The sequence below is a fragment of the Dreissena polymorpha genome, chromosome 11, assembly GCF_020536995.1.
Source record: "Dreissena polymorpha isolate Duluth1 chromosome 11, UMN_Dpol_1.0, whole genome shotgun sequence".
NCBI lineage: Eukaryota > Metazoa > Mollusca > Bivalvia > Myida > Dreissenidae > Dreissena > Dreissena polymorpha.
The window spans coordinates 52,744,376-52,761,344 of NC_068365.1; the positions used below are offsets into that span (position 1 = coordinate 52,744,376).

The 16,969-nt window shown below is 35.1% G+C and overlaps 1 protein-coding gene across 1 annotated transcript in view; it reads right to left on the reverse strand.

The window, feature by feature from the left end:
* The window catches only part of LOC127851136 (transmembrane protein 50B-like), a 182,307-nt gene that overhangs the window by 146,456 nt on the left and 18,882 nt on the right, over window positions 1-16,969 (reverse strand). The window lies entirely within an intron of this gene.

Sequence of the window (16,969 nt, forward strand, 5' to 3'; positions counted from 1 at the left end):
TCCAATGTGACAACGGACTGGAATTTAAAGGCCCTAGTATGAAACTTTTGTTGAACAAGTACAACATCAAAATGATCAATAGTAGGCCGTATCATCCTCAATCACAGGGCAAGTGTGAAAGGTCAAACAGTGTTATAAAGGCCAAGATTCTATTTGCAACAAAAAGTAAACGTGGATTTAACTGGGTCGAAGGGCTTCAAGATTTAGCCTATGCCATAAACACAAGTTTCAAACGAGTTCTTGGGGGTCTCACGCCCTTTGAAGCCTACTACGGAAGAAGTCATGTTTTTACCAAAGAACGTCATAGTTCTCGTGAAATAAAGAAAACCATACGGCGAGCAAATAAAAAGGCTTACAGGTCGCTGTTGAAAAACGCAACTTCCCCAAGCAAGTACAAAGTAGGAGAGACAGTATTAATTCGCTATCCCTTTCGAAAATCCAGGGTGCCAACCAAAAGATATGTTATCGAAGGCAAGGTAGAAAAAGTAAAACGAAATGGTGTTTATATCGTGTCATTTCAAGTACCGAACAAACCCGAACTTGGATTCGTAAGCAAATCGGTTGGGGTCGAAAACATGACTAGCCTAACTGTTGCGTTAGAGAAACAACGAAAAATTAAAAAACATTCATTAAAACAGAACCGCTCAGAGAAACAAAATCACAGAACTAAGTACTATCATGTTTTAACACACCATGAAAATCTGCAGTTGTTGGATGGGGTGAATATTGCCATGGACCCAAATCCGGATGGAAATTGTCAATTTGCTGCTATATCGCATCAACTTGGTAAAATTGGTATATACAAAGACGTAGATGCTTTACGTAAGGAAGCAGTCCATCACATTGTAGAAAACAGATATTTCTATGAAACTTTTGTCTATGATGAAACATTTGATGAATACGTTAAGAATATGTCTAAGAATGGGACATACGGCGACAACCTCACGCTCATTGCACTTATGAGAGAATATAATTTGCAGTGCCTGGTAGTTTCTACCCGAGGACTAGAACACTCATCAATTGTGTCAGCAGATGGAAAGTTCGATGGTGATGTTGGAACAATTGCATTGGGTATTTCCCAGAAGGATTTGGCATGCATTACGTTAGTATCCGTATCAATCAACGCGTGTACAAGGACATAATATCACGCTTAGAACAGTCGTATGACAACGGTGACTCTGGCGACAGCGCTGCGTCTGGCGACAACGCTGCGTCAGGCGACAACGCTGCGTCTGGCGACAACGGTGACTCTGGCGACAACGGTGACTCCGGCGACACCGCTGCGTCTGGCGACAACACTGCATCTGGCGACAACGCTGCGTCTGGCGACAACGGTGACTCTTGCGACAACGGTGACTCCGGCGACAACGGTGACTCCAGCGACAACGGTGACTCCGGCGACAACGGTGACTCCGGCGACAACGCTGCGTCTGGCGACAACGGTGACTCCGGCGACAACGCTGCGTCTGGCGACAACACTGCATCTGGCGACAACGCTGCGTCTGGCGACAACGGTGACTCTTGCGACAACGGTGACTCCGGCGACAACGGTGACTCCAGCGACAACGGTGACTCCGGCGACAACGGTGACTCCGGCGACAACGCTGCGTCTGGCGACAACGGTGACTCCGGCGACAACGGTGACTCTGGCGACAACGGTGACGTCTCTGTGTGTTCAGCCCTGAAAGAGCTTCAAGATATGATAAACAATAGGAGGGCACAGAAGCGAACGACTTTTCCATTTCTGATGTTACCACTTCACATTCAAGTTGAAATTTTTAAGCTCTGCATACAATCAAACCCGTCAATCCAGTTTGTGTTGGCGAAGGTCGGCAAACCCTTTAGAGATTTAATAAGGTCAATGAGTTTGCAAACACCTAGAATTTACATTCGGCCGGATATTGGACTAGATACTAGTAACAGAAATCCTGTTAGCGTTCGTTTCCTATTAACAAGAGCGGGCAGAAACAGCGGTCTTATTTCGGCAATAAAAGAAATCATCAAGGGGCCAAAATGGGCAAACGCATGGCTGCGTTTGCGTGTTAGTGGAATCGGTTGGTATGATATCATAGATGTCATGTACAGACATTACAGGTGAAATATACATGTATATCGGTGTTTGGAAACCTGTTATGTTATTTTTGTGATTGATGATTATGTTCTTCTACCGGAAATTTGTTGTCATTTGCTCATTTACTGGTAACTTTTTACGAAGCACATTTGGGATATTTTGGCTGCTACTAAAATGAATGTATATATGTATATTATGTCTTGTCAAAATGCTACAGTTGGATTAAAATTTAAATGCTGTTCTATGTTCTTCAATATTACTTTGAAAAATCCTGTCAGTATACCAATAAATGAAAAAAGTACAAGTTTGTTGAATCTCTTGAATGAAACAAATTATAAAATACAAAATGTAAAATGAATATGTGATGATGATGATGACAAAACATTTGTGATGATGATGATGGTAAAAAAATTGTGATGATGATGGTGGTGGTGATGATGATGACAGTGGTTATGATGATTGGGGTTTGATGATTGTGGTGATGATGATGATGATGATGATAATGATGATGATGATGATGATGATAACAAACGTTTTGGGATGATGATGACAGCGATGTTTATCGGACGATGATGATGGTTATAATGATGATGATAAGTTTTTAGATGATGATGACGGCGATGTTTATCGGCCGACGATGATGATAATGATGATGATGATAACAAAATATTTGTGATGATGATGATGGCGATGTTTATTGGCCGATGATGATGATGATATTCTCATCGTCGTCATCATCATCACAACATCCTCATTATCGACCGAAAACATCGCTGTCATTATCATCACAAAAAAAACTTTTGTGATCACCATTACGATCATGATAATGGATATGATGATGTTGGTTTTGATGGTGATGATGATGGTGGTGTTGGTAAAGATAACAACGATGATGATCATTGGGGTGTTGATAATTGATGTGATGATGATGATGATGATGATGATGATGATGATGATGATGAGATAACGATGATGATGATGATGATGATGATGATGATGAGATAACGATGATGATGATGATGATGATTACGATGATGAGTGTGTATCATATTCGGAACGAATGTGGTACATTTTTCATCCGAATATGGTACAAGTTTGTACCATATTCGGTCAGGCATTTTACCCCAAAACTGCAGATACGTATATGGTACAATTAGACAGTTGTACCATATTCGGCCGAATATGGTACAAACTTGTACATATTCGTTTTTGTACCAAATACGGTCCGACAGATATATATGTATGCTCATTTGATAATTTTTCTATGTTAATACTTTGTTGTGATGTGTCTGATGTGATTTATTTGAAAGACTAATTTTTGAAAGATTGATTTTTGTATCACATTTTGCATATTTTGTATTATCATAATCATCATCGTCATCATTATCATCGTCGTCGTTATTTTCGTCGTCGTCGACGTCGTCGGAATTGATAAGGAAGTTATTATAACATTTAACTGTATAGTTCATTTTCTTTTTTCCCTTGTATGTTCGTGTGCATGTTTCAAAATATATACTTGTGTTTTGTTACTGAAGACCACATTGTAAAAAAGAAATTATTTCTTAATGTGAATTATTCATGAAATAAAGTTATTATTATTATTATTATTATTATGCCCCTGTGGTCAAATTTGACCCTGCCCCGGGGGTCACAAAATTGAAAATTTGCTTATATAAGGCCTATTTTGTGAAAACTTCAAAAAATCTTCTTGTCCATAACCATCGGACCTTGGGCTATCAAATTTGATAAGTGATATCTAATTGTTCTCTACCAAATTTGTTCAAATTTTATCCCTGGGGTCAAATTTGACCCTGCCCCGGGGGTCACAAAATTGAACATATAGTGCCTATTGTGTGAAAACTTTAAAAAAAATGCTTGTTTATAAACATTTGGCCTAGGGCTACACAATTTGGTATGTAGTGACATTGTATAGTCCTCTACTTAGTTTGTTCAAATTATGCCTCAGGGGTCAAATTTGACCCTGCCCCGGGGGCCACATATCGATTATATGCTTATATAGTGCTTATTTTGTGAAAACTTAAAAAATCTACTTGTCCTTTACCATAAGGCATAGGGCTACCAAATTTGGTATGTATTGACATCTAATTGTTCTCTACCAAGTTTGTGCAAATTATGCCCCTTGGGTCAAATTTGACCCTGTCCCGCGGGTCACAAAATTGAACATTATATACGCTTATATCTTGCTTATATTGTGCAAACTTTTATAATGTTCTTGTCCTTAACTCTAGGACCTAGGGCTGCTACATTTGTATGTAGTGAGATATAGTAGTCCTTTACAAAGTTTGCTCAAATTATTCCCCTGGGGTTAAAATGACCCAGCCCAGGGGGTCACAAAAGTGTACATGTGCTGAGGGCCTATATTTAAGTATTTGCACATGCCGAGAATATTTGTTTCAGCCTTTTTTTTCAGGAGTGGAGCGATACAGGGCCATCATGGCCCTCTTGTTAAGTATTGTGTGAAAGAATTTGAAGTAATTATGTGTTTTTGAAATATGATTTATGAGATTTGAATAAATATATAAAATTTTGATGATTTTCTCAGACGAAACTGTTAATTACATATTCAGAATGTATTATTGTAATATTCATTCGATTTTTTAGTACAAAAAGCACTTCCCTGGCATTTGTATTTATAGTATTTGCATATTTTATCATTCTGACAGTATTTATAAACTGTGTTCATGCAAGCATGGACACGGTTTCATTTGTTAAGTATTTAAAAAATCAAATTAAACATTTAGTTTTGATGTAAAATCAGTTTTTATATGCAAGTGTCTATTTAACTTATAATTTAAAATAGTCCAGTCAATCTAGCCCAAAAATAGGCTTAACCTCAAACAAAATGCAACAGAAAGTATGATGACTGATTTTGATACTTCAACCCTCACTCTTAAACATATCAAAAGTCTAGAAGAATCTGATGAGGGGAGAACTAAAAAACAATCAGTTGTAGTTAGTGTCTGTACGGGAGAAAATTACAAAAAATATACTCAATCACAAATAGTGTAGCAAATGAGACCCTAAATATGGGACCAGAGTAGTCTATGAAAGCCAACAGCAAGTTTTATATATCAAAATGCAGGTCTAAGTCTGAATTATTGTAATGGGTATTATTTTTTCCGTAAGTGTTGGAGTTGCCATGGAAACAAAATGGCGTCAAAGCTGGCCGCCAAAACCAAAAACACACCTTTAGTTGAATAGTTGGCCATATATTCAGCATTTTGTCATGACAATTTCTATATTTTATATCATAATACATAACATTATAAATTAAAATAGACGTTTTCAGTGAAAACAGCAGAAAAATGCTTGTAATACATATTTGTAAACCATTTATTTGAAATAAAATGAATAAAAAAACACTCATGCGGGTGCTGTTTTTAATAATATCTTAATTAATAATAACATATGTTGAGAAAAACACTGTTTAAATTATGATTGGTTCAATTATTTAACTTTATTTTCAAATAATCCTTTAAAAAAATGTAAAGTATGCATTTACATCAGGATCTCGTTCAAGCCTATGTTCCGCCCCTAATTTGTCAAATAATTGAATAAGATCACGCAAGCGAGACAATGGAATAAATTACACTGATATATAATTACGGTATAGAGAAAATAATGTAATAATATCAAAATTGTAGATATAATTAGGTTTCAATTTCTAAAATTTACTTTTAAATAGTAGCTTTAACCAGTAAGCTCTGTTAGTCTAGAGATTAACATGTATTGAATAAGTAATAAAAGACTAGTTAACACAGGCATGTTTTTTGCGTTGCTTTGTTTCAATTTTATGTCATTAATGTTGAAATCTTATTAAATGATGAGAAGTCTTAAAAGTAAAAAAAAACACAATTGCAAACTATTTTGTTTGCGTGGACTAAGTTCAAACATAGCTGTTTTTCACCCCAGACAGTAAGTGTGTGATTGCTTCCCTTTGTTATTATTAAGACATGACCTTGATGTTCTGTCTGCAGAAGATGAAACAAAAACAAATTTTGGCAATTATGTCCAGCGTTTTTGCTCTATATAAAGTTATTACCGTAAATTGGCACCATTCTCAATGCAACAATTTTTCCCAATTTCAAAATGAAAATTTATTCCCAATTCAAATAAAAAAAATCCCAATTCGCAGGAAAAACATCGGGAGTATGACTGAATAGCGGAAAGGGCCCTTTTCCGCGGATAGGGCCCTTTTCCGCGGAAAGGGTTTTCGGTGTTCGGAAAGGGCCTAAATAAATCTATTTTCAATGTTTTAAAAACATTTATTGGTATTTTCATAAACAGCACCTTACATTATGTTTATATTTTAAATTTCATTCAAATCCATCAAGAAATGATTTAACTTTATAAATTTATTTTCAATGTTTTAAAAACATTTATTGGTATTTTCATAAACAGCACCTTACATTGTGGTTTTATTTTAAATTTCATTCAAATCCATCAAGAAATGATTTAACTTTACAATATTTTTGAATGTCGTACGATACGAGAAACGTAAAGGGGCGAGCACCACGGAAAGGGCTCATAGCGGAAAGGGTGCCTCGGCCTTCGGAAAGGGGCTACAATTATTTATTTTAATATTTTGAAAGACATTTATTGGTATTTACATAAACGAAACCTTACTTTATGTTTAAATTGCATTCAAATCCATCAAGAAATGCTTTAAAGTTTACAATATTGTTGAATGCCGTACGATACGAGTAAAGGAAAGAGCTCGTTGCGGAAAGGGGCGTCGGCCTTCGGAAAGGGGATAATTATTTATTTTTAAAGTTTTAAAGACATTTATTTGCAATATTAATAAGTATGGTATGAATGGCATACACTTTGTAATTAAGTTAACAAATATGTTTTGGGTAAAATCAAATCATAATTTATCGTTTTAAAGGGACTGTCCAACAGTCAAAAGCGTCGTTCGACGCGAATCGATATTTTGGGGAACTACGTGGATTGCTTATATAGCTAAAAAAATACCTCCGGATTAATCGTGAGCGTGGATGGTCGAGTGGTAAAGTCGGGAGACTTTTTACTCCATAACTCTATGACTCTAGGGGTCAGTGGTTCGAGTCTTGTGGAGGTTAACGTTTTTTCTTCTTTTTTAAATTTGTATTCTTATTTTTTACTGAAGATTTTTAGTTCAAATGTTTAAATTTATCAATATAAAGCATTTTAAGCAGTTAATGACAAGCTTTAATACATGCCAAAATCTGTTGGACAGTCCCTTTATATTCTTAAAATGCATTTATGCAAAATAGTAAAAAGCTCTTTAATTAAAACCTCAATATAATTAAATTTGAGTGGTAATACAATTTATTGACATTAATAATTTAATTGGGATGTAAATAGATGAGAATGAAATATGCTATAAAATGTAAAACGACTTTTTACGGATCTGTCCAACTTTTATGAATAAATCATGTTAAGTGTTTAACATACCGGACATAGCAAGGCAAAGGAACACCGCTACAATAATCGCGTACCTCATGTTAACTATCAACAAGAAAGACCATGATGTATACAATATTAGGAATCTTGCAAATGTACCAAAGATTATAAAGGCATTGACTTCGAATTATTTATAACATTGAAAAAATATATTAAATGTTAATTTTTGTTTAATGGTTCCATAATAAAAAGGTCTCTTCGTTAAATATTGTTCTCAACACAATTTTGTTTCGGTGAAGCTTCGAGAGCGCTGGAAAAAAGTATAAATAGTAGTAATAATATACGAAGTAGTTATAGCAGAACGGTATCGATGTAAAGGTCCCACTATCCAATAATATAAATTTGTGCAGTGTACATCTTTATCAGTGTACATCATTATGCTTGACGATATCATTAGTATATCATCGTCAATTGGTAAATATATGCATAATGCCATACAATCTGGAATATGCGTGTAGTAAAAAATAGGTGTCAAACTCAATGTGAAATAGAAACAACATACTGCTTTATATAAACTTCAATATGATTGAAATAGTTGTTACAACAGTAATACAGTCAACTCTTTGGCATGTTTTCACTTGATTGTTCAATTTAATAGCTCCGTAAATCACATTATTTATTCACATCATTCAGTTAAATGTGGTTTTCAGCGTGTGTTCATAAATATTACAAGCAGAATGTACATCTCTCTTAATATTCAAATAATTTATTATCAAATTTGCGCGGTGCAGAATGATTTAAATACCTGCGTAGAAACACTGTAACATCAGGGGGTTTTAGTTGGTCGCGTTAGCGGCCAGCTAAATTTACAGGGCATATTTTGCAAATCAGTATGTGCTTAGAAGCCTTATGTATGGTAAGAACCACAACTCACTCTGCAAGGGACGATTACCGCTGCCTGTCTGCAGCAGACGACAAATGATTCTGCTCTAGCAGTGAGTTGATATACCAGCTTGTAAGTCGACATTGGCCAGTCTAGTGTTTATCATTGAAATCTGTACATATTGGCTGCTTTCAGGGAAAACGGGGCTTAATGCACGTCAAATAAGATTAGCCTGTGCACACTGATTAGTCTGTGCAATGCGCACAAGCTAATCAAGGACGACAACAGCGAACAACTTCAGTGCCTTCAGCGCTTTGATAATTACCGTCTTTGATGTGGTCGAATAGAAAACTATACGGACGCGCTATGTGTACTGTTAAACAGGTAATATAATTTTGACAACTTTTAATTATACGATATTAGGTCTAATCCGTTCGAATCAAATACGCCAAGCGTTTCATTAAATCACTATTATAAAAGCAATAAAATACACGAAAAATTCTATTTTACGCAAAATTACATTTTAATAAAATGTAAGTATTAATATAACTTGAAATATCGTAACTCCAAATCGCTGCATGTTGACCAATAAACAACCATGGATCAGCATTTTTTTAAGAAATGAACATTGATTTTGCAAAAAAATTATGAACACGATTAAATCATCGTTATTCAGTGTGTGTGTTTTGTTTCTGCTGTATGCGCACATGTCTTATTATTTACGCAATTACGGTTTAGAAACGTTAAGCCTTATTTAGTAAGCATGTGTTACATTTCCGCAAAGTGTGACCAATAAAATACGAAAATAACAACGTACCTGATGTCGCTTTCAGATATGTGTATAGAAACGAAATAAACACATGTTGTTTCTTAATATACAAATTGCTGTCGATATCAACGGCATCACATTCTGCCCGTATTTTGAAAGATTTATTAAACGTAAGCAAGTTTGACGTTTTCAATTTATAATACAAATACCAATGTGTAGTTTTACAATTCACTCCCAACTGTGCCTGAATCAAAATATAGACACAGTGAAAGATCGTGCTAGGAAAATTTATATACAAATTCCGGTCGATATCAACGTCATCACATCCTGTCAGTATTTTGAAAGATTTATTACACGTAAGCAAGTTTGACGTTTTCAATTTATAATACAAACAACATTTGCATTTTCATAAACGAAACGTTACTTTATGTTTACATTTTAAATTACATTCAAATCCACCAAGAAATGGTTTTATTTTCAAATATTTTTGAATGCATTACGATATGAGTAATGGAAATAGACGAGCAAATTCCTGTGTCGCGCATGTTTATTACTCGTTCCTCCTGTTCACCTTTGACGAGGTTGTACAGCGTATTAATAAATTGTGGTAAATCTTGTTGTCGCCACTGTGTTGCATTTTTATGACATGATTTGCACTTTCACAATTGTTGTGTGTCTAACAATTGTTTACTGTAACGTGAACGGGGGTGTGATCACTCTGCTTAGATATACGAATAATTTTCCTTCAGCCTACCTGGCTTATGATACGATATTATTAACAAATGATTGGGGCATATAAACATGAATTAATTAACTTCAATCAAAACTAACAACAATAACTGAGGCACCTAAAAAACGCCTGCCTGGGCGATTATTAATAACAGTCACCGTGCTTTCACTATGACGGCTTGAATACTTATCCCCTAAAACAGTCCACTCATATATATCATGCACACAGTGGACAATACAAGCCTATCTGAGTGTTTCAAAACTGGAGTCACCATGCACTCCAAACCACGAGTATGGAACCTATTCCTACAATAGCACTGTCACACAGAAGCTACCAGGAAGACCCTGGGCACCGGTCTGCTAATGCTCTGTTCTTCTAACTTTATTGTAATAACGACACATCGTTACATTTACTATCAACATAACACTTTGTCATTACTTTGTTCATGATCATTATCTTTAAATGTATTTAATTGTAAACAGCCTATTAGTAATGCTCATATCAATCAAATTTCATTTTAAACATGATGTAATGGGATATGACAGAAATTTAAATGCGTCATGTTAATTTATTTGCACCAGTTAAGTACTGCTGTAGAACATGTTGTTTCCTGGACAAGATTATAAAATTGCCACATAAATCCTTTGATGTCTGACATTTGCGGTTACAATATAAAGAAGAGAAACTCCAGCTGTTGGAGTAGTATTGAATTATTATTATTAACAATTAGTAGGTAGGTCCTTCATTTAAGGCAAGTGACCGATTTCTCAAACAGTACAAAACAGCACAATACAGCACAATACAAAACAACATAAACACAAATAAGAATAAAGCTGGGGTCACCGCCTTGGAACGGTCAATGCAAAGCATTGGGGTTTAAACCGGTTATGGAGCGCTCAACCTCACACTTGGCCCAGTAATATTCATAATACAATACAAGTGTAAATAAAATTTAACCTCATAGCATTGTTACTCAAATTCAACAATAATAAAAGGGAATTAAAACGCATTCAATTTAATTACCATTTAATTACTCAATGGTATTGAAGATACCAGAGCAACAGAGTTACAACTTTTTGAGGAACGATGGAATGAAACTATGAACAAGTGTCAACTACATTTCTTCTTTATAGAAAAAGATTTAAAAAATATAGCATCATGAAGTTTATGTTTCAGATCATCATCGCACAAATACAGGAATTAGCAGCAATAATGGGTGTAAAAGTTCCATATTACATTGCTTGGTTGTTTATGTACTGCTAAAAAATAAATCAAACAAGAAACGCTTGTCACAGAGAAAATAAATATAAAATTATAAACCCAATGACCTATGCATGTAGATTACAACTGGGAAAGTTGGTCGTATGGCGTCATAAAAATCAATGTACCCAGGAACAGAGAAAGAGTTATGACGTAATTGACAAGCGAAGACACAATGACGTGAATAAAATCCAGGGGCAGTACTGTAAAGTAAAAATAAAAATATTAATGGGGCGGTACTGCAAAATTGAACTACTAATAAAACAAGTTTGGGTGATTAAATATTAAGAATCAAATGTATAAAAATGGTAATTCCATTAAAGCGACATTATTGGAATCAAACAGTATATAGGTGTTTTGACAACTGACGACAGAAATGACAAGCCTGACAATCACTGGTTGTCAAAGTGCAAACCTTGGTGGGAAGAACCTGTGACTCACTCGGTTTTAATATTTACATCCAGTTGATAAAACATTGTTAACAAGTATGTCCAAAAATTGTTATATTGTTCATTATGTGAGTGTATGTCATTGCACAATAATTTTGACTTGTTCATCTTTTTTAAAAATAATGTATAAAACAGTATGATTTAAAACATGTATGTGTCACAAAATACATGTGAGGTGGTTCCAAAAGGCATTTCTGAAAAAAATGAATGTTTTGTGATGTTACATCCTTTAATATTATAGTCAGTGAATGGTTTTGTCAATCTAAATGACAGTTTTTTGTATTAATTATTATTTTCTTAAATACTAAATATAGATAAGTTGATAGAAAAATAATGACCTTAAAAACATGTACAAGCTATAAGTGGTGTGTAACCTTTAACATTTTAATAGTATGTAACGTGTTTTAAATTGTACATCTAGTTGATAAAAAGTTCATTATTGGTTAAAATGATTGTTATATTATTTGAAGCAATTGTGTGTGTGTGTGTGTGTGTGTGTAATTTCACCATAACCATAACCATGACATGTTCATCTTAAATATAATATTGTATATAACAGTATGTTTTATATATGTGTCACAAAACACATGTTAGCTTGTTCCAAACTGCATAACTGATATATTTCATGATTGTTATGTAATGTAAAATCAATGATAATACTCAGTAAATGATGTTGGTAATATAAATGGCACTGTTTGTATGTTGGTAATTAATATTAATGGCACTGTTTGTGTGTTATTTATTATTTTCTTGCATTTAAGGGTAAAAAAGTGTTATAATAGACACTAATTTGACCTTTGTTTTGACCTTGACATTTTTTTTATTTATGAACTGAGTTGTTGTTAATAATGTATTGTATAAATATACAATATTAAATTACTTTTAATACATTATGGTGTTGTTATTCAAAATAAATTTTATTTAAACTAATATGGTTGATTTAATTTTGCCTTTACATATTAGTGTCGGCCATGATGTACGCCATCTTGTTTTTTTACCATCTCCGACCTATTTGGAGAAAACGAAAGTCGTTTTCAATAACTACAGACCTATACGAACATTTTGACATATAACACTTGCTGTTGAAAATCGTAGACCAGTTACCCCCTAAAATAAGCTAGTAATCTGGGCCCGTTTGCTACACTAATAAGGTCCCTGTTTTATTTCCACTGGCACTGTCAGAGTGAGGGTTCTCAAAATATTTTAACAAAATGAATAAGTGCAGATAGGATCGAGAAAGCATTGTTGATATGGGGGCTAAACTCATGAAATCAAAGCGACCCAGGTTAAAGGCTGAGGCCATATAAACCAGAGGCAGATTGAGCCTGCTATACTCTGAACAAGTATTGTTTCTACTCAGGAAACTGGCTTTAGTGTCTTACTAAGCTTTAGACTTTGAGTGCATTCTATCTAAAATAAATTGGTTAAAATAAATAATAATTTGTAAAAAAAAACAAAAAAACATTCTGCACAAATTCAATTATTTACTTTACCTGTGTGCAGGAATTATTTCAGTGTTGATGGTTTGTGAACTATGTCAAAAGCACCATAGCTATGAAAAACTTGTATTTTGAATATTGCAATGTTCAACAGAAATGATGCTGATGATAATTCTACACGATGACGAATTATTAGATATATTTCTAAATTCCATTTCCATCAACAATTCCACTACCAGTTCAAATGCTGCGTAGATCTACACAGTTGAAAATAACACTATTCCACTCAACAACCGTGACACATGTACTCAATTGTTCAACTTTTCGCAATTAAAATTTTCTTCTACTGTGTATATTGTTGTTGTTGTACTTTTGAAAGTAGTTCGAAAGATGGCGACCATTAAACCAGAGTCTGATTTATGAAATAAATCGTCTGCTGATCCAGAGTGACTCGAAAATAACATCATCGTTTACAACTGATGTGACGTTTCCACCTCAGCGCACAGATTTGACAGGGTTCAGAGCAAAGAGAGGTTGCCTGGAAATGCGGTTTAAGCGAAAACATACTTCTCATTTTCACCATTTTGACGACTTAATCAGATCGGTCATTTACATCACCTTCGTGCTCATCAGATGTACTAGTATTCACACCGTTTTAATAATCGCCATCGCTATATAAAGCCAGCGTCATTATCACCATGATTGGTTTTATCATTTTAAGAGACTTGAAGTATAATGTAAGAATTCCTTTTAAAACAAAAATGCTTCGACATAACTCGATTCACGTAAATTTAAGTGGTTCGTAATAACGCATATATTGCTGCTGTCAATTAAAACGGAAAATCTACGTCAAATACCTAGTGAATGGAAGTATGCAATTAACAGCGGTTAGTTTTTACAATATATTTAAGGAAATTCATAACAATTAATCATCAAGTGATGTAATATTTCCGTCTTTTTACTTACCACTAACTATTGTCTTACTTTGGTGCACTGAGAACAAAAAAGGGCTTTTCAACGTGTAAATTTTGGACTTAGGCGAAGATATTGTCAAATAAGTTTACTTATTTGTTCTGTGTTTATGCATTCTTAAAATAAATTTTAATAATTACCTTTTTAAACGATGATTAGCTTATTCAATTGATTTCTTAAATCGTCCCCTGCGTCAAAAAAGGGCTTCACATTGCATTCCCATGTTCCATTCGGAGTCGCTGCAGTAATGAAGTGTTAAATTAACCACTACACGTGCAATGGACTGCTTCGCAAGAACCATTATTAGAGACTAATAATAATGGGTTGGTCAGCAACTCGCATTCAGTGAAGGCGTCAGGATGAACAATGTCGGATAGTGGTTTCATAGTCAACATTCGAAATCAGTATATGAATATTGATTTTGACGAGCAACTGATTATGATCGTCGCTCTGGAGCTTGGTATTTAGTCTGAACACAATCGCCCAGACTAACTGGAAAATGGCGGAAACATGTACAGTATAAAAGCGTTAAACGTTGACGTAAAAACGTACATTCTGTGCGATGGTGCCACATACTCGAAATGTTGGTGTGGTATCACGCGATTTTGATTGATGAGACGATACCGTTTCAATTTAAGATGGGGATGATGGGCTGACCCGATGCCTATCATTGTCAATAAAAAGCATAACCATCTATTCGTATTACAACTTTTGTTACTCAAAACAGTTTGGTTTAGTGATACATTCCTCTTTTGTAAATATTAATTATTATTTTCTTACTCTTTCCGTAGTTATAAAACTGGCTCCATAGTTGTTAACATTCTTGCAATATGGCAAACAAACAGCCATGCCAAAAGCAGCTGACATCTAAACAACTCTCACGGTTACTAAAGAGTGGTCAGAAATCACTCTCCTGTGAACAGTCTCTCGCTAATTGGCATGTTGACTATCAAATTAAGACCTGACTTTTGTCACCGAAACACCGAACAATCTGCCGCGCATCACGAACATCTGTAGAGAAGAGCTTCTTCACATGCTTTCTCGTCACCTCGCCTATTGTTCGGGCTCCATCCACCGCGCGGTATTTAGCGACACCACCCTATGACGTCCCTGGGGGAAGCGAGGCGTGCACTAGAGCCCCAGGGTACCGATATCGACACTCGGGCACAGTGGATCCTTTGCTGGCAGTCTTAGGCCCCGCCCATAATGATTTGATTTCGTTCCTCAGAGAATGCTTATCAAGACAGGGTTTGACTATAGATTTGGGAGAATCAGATAAAAGATAGTGCACAGATAACTTGTTATCCTTTAATTTCATGGCTAAAACGTGAAATAACCTTGAATGAAAATATTGCAATTCAAAGTGAATACAGAAACAAACAAAAATAACATTGCCATAGTAAATTTATGGCACATATTGTTCAAATAAATAACTTTCACACGAAATTTACAATAAATACGTGCATACGCGAAGATTTTTCTCCGGATGTTCAGCGTACGAAAGAAAGAATTGGTGACTGTAAGAAAACGTGCCAATATGAGCAATGCAAGAACAGTCCAAAAAACAACAGGAAAAGAAGTGCATGTGGACGAACGCCCTATCTCTGCAACAGAGGACGTCTCCGACAATGACGTCAGCGACATCACGTTGCGACCATCCGAGAGCATCGAGTCCGCATTCTCCAAAACAAACAATATTACTCGGGCTAAAATAAACATGCGGGAAAGACGACGAATGCGCGATTTAAACGTGGCCATGGACGCCTTACGGGAAGTGATCCCGTTCTCTAACGGCCCAACTGTTAGAAAACTGTCCAAAATCTCTACGCTGTCTTTGGCTAGGAACTATATCATCACGCTGACCAAATCTGTAGAGGACCTTCGGCGGATGTTTAGAGATCTTCATAGCGTCGCTCCGAATTCTGAATTACGTCACTATAGGACAAGCGGCAGTGAACTAGAACGCGACATGTATCATAATTATTGCAAACATTTGTGGAATGGAATAGGTATTACGCACACGATCGGGCCTGTATGTTTTAATTCTCATTTTGATAATCAAAATGCATTAATGAGGGAATTTTACAGTTGTTCAAGAAGGTATGATGCAAAAACGGACATGACGTCAAATAACCAGTCAACTTTTACCTTGTGTATGGAACACAAATGCTGTTCTGTACGGAACATGCATTCATGCAAATGAATTACAGTTGAAGGGAGTTTAATAGACAATCTGAATTTGTAAACAGTTCAATAAGCGTTTCTGTCAACGTGTTTTGTTTATAAAGGTAATATGGGCCAGATGAAAAAACGACAACATATAAGATAAAACTATATGTTATAACTGAATTTTAATAAAACATTCGGAAATGCGTTGTTCGTCTCAGTTATTAGTCATTTCAAAGTAAGTTTCCACTAAAAATAATCATTGTAACGTGCTATCGAAACGTGATAGAATCCTGCGGTTTGTTACCTTCACGTTGTGTATTTTTGCGTTATATACAGAAGCATATCAGTTTAACTCTTTATATAGATTAATATCTTTCAAGATTGAACACAAACAACACATTTTCAAATGATGCTTTTTATATGTATGTATAGTTCTAGTGGGATTCGACCACACGCCTTTGAAAATCGATCAGAGAAACATTTATTATTAACCATGTTATAATATTTCTGATTGTTCCCTGCCCGCTTATTAACTCTTTAGTTTTTAACATTAAAATAGACCTATGTTTTTAACAATCATGTAATACTGTCTTGTTAAAATAAATCTTATATTCTTACGATTTTGAAATTATCCTACCATGGTCGCTGTTGTTTTGTAATACGCATAAAAACTTATTCATTTTTAGTTGTGAGCTAACTACTAATAAAGAGGCAGTTTTGCAAGTCAGTCTGCTGTTAACTATGTTAGGAACGATAACCACTGCCTGTTTATGGTTCACCACTGGTACACTGCAGGCAACCTGTATGTAATCAATAGTGTA